Raw genomic sequence first — 4,100 nt, 5'->3', positions numbered from 1 at the left:
ATATAATATGTTTTGCAAACTTTAAATAGTGCTATTATTGTTAATAATAATAATCACTGGAATTTATGGGTTGGCTTTGTACTTTTTATTTGGAACCCTTTGGGATTTCAAATGATGGTGATGAATGGCTTGTTGGATATAAAACGAAGTCACCATATCTATGGCTTTCCAGTTCAAATCACCCCATACCTCCGCCTACCCTGACTCCTTTATGCTCTCTCTTGTTAGAATGTAAGTTCACTGAGGGGAGGGATTATCTTTCATTTAATATTTGTATCCCTGGCACTTAGCACAATGTCTGGTACATTGTAAATGCTTTAACAAAAGCTCACTCACTCATTCATTTTCTTAGTGATCTGTCCCAGCAGCCTGGATGTGAAGTGTTCCTATGGGAATCATTATTAAACTAATGGCATAGTGTAGATAAAAAAATGTGCCTTGGAATCTCTGACCTTCTCCCCTGCAGCAAAGAATGGGGCTCTGAAGCTGGTGACTTGGAAATATATTTAGGGGCTTGGCTCGGCTCGTTGACTTAATTTGACCTACTGAACTATCACTTGCTTTCCTAGATGTTCACTATCTCTTTAATAGTCTGTCCTTTTATAAGCAGTCTAATTCAGACTCCATTGTCTATAGTTTGTACACTCCTTTTTCTCCCTCTTTTTTTGAAAATCACATTTGCTCTTCTCCAGTCCTGTTACCTCTTCAATTCTCAACAATCTTTCAAAAATCACAAATATCTTGACAATCTTTCAAATATGGTTCAACAACCATACCTGATAATTCTTTCAGTTCATCTTGGCCTGGTGACTTCAGTAAGTCAGAGATTGATTTTTGCTCTCTTACTATCTCATTATTTATTTGGGATATCAGGTGTTTATTAAACATTTTCATTCTCTCCTTTCTTTTTTTGTGCTGGAGCAATTAAAATCTTCAATATACAGGACAAATCAGCATGGCTGGCTTCATTGCAGCCTTCCCTGGAGAGGAGAGGAGAACCCATCTGGGTCAGTGGACAAGGTGAAAGGTCATCCAGTAGATGATCATTGGCTGGAAGGTAGCCTCAGCCAGGGTCAGGCAGAGCTGGAAGTGATCCTGGGGAGTGGGACCCCCCACACCGTCAGGGCCCACATCCCCATCCACAGCAAGCAGACAATGGAACATGAGGGTAGCGGAGGTCCAGGCCAGGGCTACATAGTAGCTGTTACTGACAAAGAGCAATCTGTAAGCATGCTCAAGACAATGCCCACATATTTATAGGCACTGTAGGCAAGCAGATGGAAGATGCCCAGGTCACTGTGGACTGTGGCCAGGTAGAGGCCAAGGAGCAGGGCTAGCCTTTCAATGACAACCCACACCAGGACTGTGCTGAGTACCTCGGGGGAAAACCTTTTCTGAATCCCCAGCACCATTCCGGCCAAGAGGATGTATGTGATGAAGGCCATTGTGGGGATGTAGAGGTTGGGGGCATTGAGGTCCTGTTGAGGGGGCAGGGGCATGTCCTGGATGTACTGAACCTCCCAGTTCTGGTGTGCATAAGGGAAGATGAGCAGGCCCAGCTTCCTGGCCATGTAGGAGGTATCTACTGCAAAGAAGTGTTTGAGCTTCTCCATGGACTCAAGCCTGTGAAGCTCTTTGTGCACCATGTCCTTGTCCTGGGAGGTGATGGAGCCTCCATAGGCCATGGCGACATTGGCCATAGGATCCCCAAGCATGTGGTTGATATTGAAGGCCACATCAGAGCCCTGTGATGGGTAAACACCAGGCTGAGCTGGGTAATCGCTACTCATCATCAAAGAGTGGAGAAGGCTCTGGGGCTGCCCCTGAGCCGGTGCTTGGACCCTTGGGCCCCATACCCTGAGTGATACGCCATGAGCGAGATGGTTCCCGCTGCGAGGCCTGGGCAGGAATGCTAATGGGGTTGCGGCTGTGGGCTCAGGGTACCAACTGCCACTCCCCGGCTGCCGGAAGCGCCTCCCCACTGGCCAGTCGCAGCCATCATGGTCATGACCTGTTCTCTCCTTTCTGACCAAGAGTCATTCACCCTTCAGAAAAAACACAAACAAAATGAAAATTGAGTAACTAACTCTTCCTTCTCTGTGTCAGTTATCATTGTTCTATCTACCTAGAGGATGGTTTTTTTTTTGATCCTCCTTTTTCCCCTGGGATAGCTCAAAACAAACCAACTTCTTTTTGTGTATGGAAATACTGGTTAATGAAGACCCAGCTGGTAGGGCATGTTTAGATTTGTCCTTCCTGGTGGGTTATACAGAGCATGAACAGATAATTCCCAACATACTCCAGTTCAACCATAGCCTTGTTAAACCTGCTTCTGGCTATGAGTAACCAGGGGGCTGACACTGCCCCCTGTGACACATCACACTGGTGATGAGGAGTCAGTCTTCTGGTTAACTGTAGAGCTAGAGGAGCTGATGGCTCAGGAGATGGAAGTAGAGTTGGACAGAGTGCTGTTGGATAACAGCAGGAGCGCTTGTAGATGAAAGTAGAAAGACAGTCCTTAAGGTTAGTAGAAGCTTCAAGGATTTTGACTACTCCTGATAAATGAACTGTTGGTTATGGACTATATAAAGGTACCAGTTCTCTGAACCCAGCAGAGAGCTTCATCTAAGGGGAACTTCATGAAGACTCCTCAAAGGCATAAAAGGCCTTCTAGGACCAGGACCCTGAAGTACCTCTTAGCTGTAAGTGTTCCTGACACATAGATCACACTCCAAATCGACTTTAAGTTTGAGCCCACCCCAGGGACCTTGTGTGTGCAAAGGGAGAGTGGGCCTCCAGTTTTGGCAAGGTACACGGATTCATAAATTGTTTTTGCTTTAGCTTCTCATTAGGTACCCTAGCTAATAGAATTCTACTGGTTGATTAAGCATACTGGATGAGGTTTATGAGTGATAATATTAGGAACCCAACCCCACAGTTACCCCTAAAAACCTTGGGATTACAGGCATTCAGAAAAGACTAGTACCTCTGCTATGAGGGCTGGCAAGCTGTTTTCAGGGTTATTTTCCACCTTTGGTGTCCCACTGGTCCCCCAAATCTCACCTGTGACTCCAAGAAACTGTAGCATATGTAGTGACCATACCCTGGTAAACCATTTCGGCAGATAGAGTAACCCAGGTTGAAGGTAACCAGCAGGCCTCAAAGCCATTGATGAGTTAGAGGGATGTCTATCCCAAGCATGTGAAGACTTTCCCTAATGGAATGGGTGGATGAGAACAATTCGTTCCAATGGCCATGAAGGCAACTAAAGCACATACTGTGGGGTGCTTAGGGCTTGATCCGACATTGAAGACACCAAGGTCACCCACTGTATGCTGGGCTGTTGCCAGTTACCCTGACTTTTGTTTTGCCACTGTACTTCAATGAGCCTGGAAGAGAGTGAGGCCAACAACTTATGTAACTCTGCCTCACTTAAATCCAATTTTTTTTTTTTATCATTTTTACCTACCTCAAAGTCCTGTGACAATGTGCAAGTGACAAAGTAGCAGGTGTGGATACGCTGGGAGCTATAGTCACAACCCTGTACATGGGTGGCTCAGGCCATATGGTTATCATCTCACCGGACTGAAGCAGCAGCAGTATTCGGCAGCCTCTGGCTGTCTGAGCGACCTTTTTCAGAGACCATCCTGCTCACCTCCTGGCATGAGAAAGGGGCTAGAAAAGGTGCCGTAAAATTGTCTGCTTTACCCAACCTAACACTGGCCTGCTTACTGTGGCACGCAAGGCTCCTACCCTATGGTCGAGACACAAAAAAAACGTACAAAAATCTTTGCAAAGATGGTTCTACCCACCACTGATACATGGAATGTGTGCACACTTTTGGACAACACGAAATCCACCAGACTCAAAAGACAAATACCTCTCATTGTGAAAGATTTCACCTGATATTACATCCAAATAGCAACCCTGAGTGAAACAAGGCTGACAAATGAAGACCAGCTTGCCCAAGCTGGAGCTGGATATACACATTTCCAGAGTGGCTGAAGTGATGGGGAGTACCCTGAAGCTGGTGTAGGTTTCTCAGTCAAAACTAACCTAGTCAACAAGTTTGTATGCCTACCAGGAGGAGTGAATAGCAA

The 4,100-nt window shown here is 45.8% G+C and overlaps 1 pseudogene; it reads right to left on the bottom strand.

The window, feature by feature from the left end:
* Positions 1-1,008: 1,008 nt before the first annotated feature.
* On the bottom strand, positions 1,009-1,953 carry LOC138141737 (protein YIF1A pseudogene; annotated as a pseudogene).
* Between the last annotated feature and the right edge of the window lie 2,147 nt (positions 1,954-4,100).

This window comes from Petaurus breviceps, unplaced genomic scaffold, assembly GCF_028583685.1.
Source record: "Petaurus breviceps papuanus isolate PSGF00001 unplaced genomic scaffold, PetGlider_PUasm1.0 90459, whole genome shotgun sequence".
Taxonomy (NCBI): domain Eukaryota; kingdom Metazoa; phylum Chordata; class Mammalia; order Diprotodontia; family Petauridae; genus Petaurus; species Petaurus breviceps.
The sequence above is the reverse complement of the archived record's forward strand: the minus strand, read 5'-3'. Positions and strand labels throughout refer to the sequence as shown.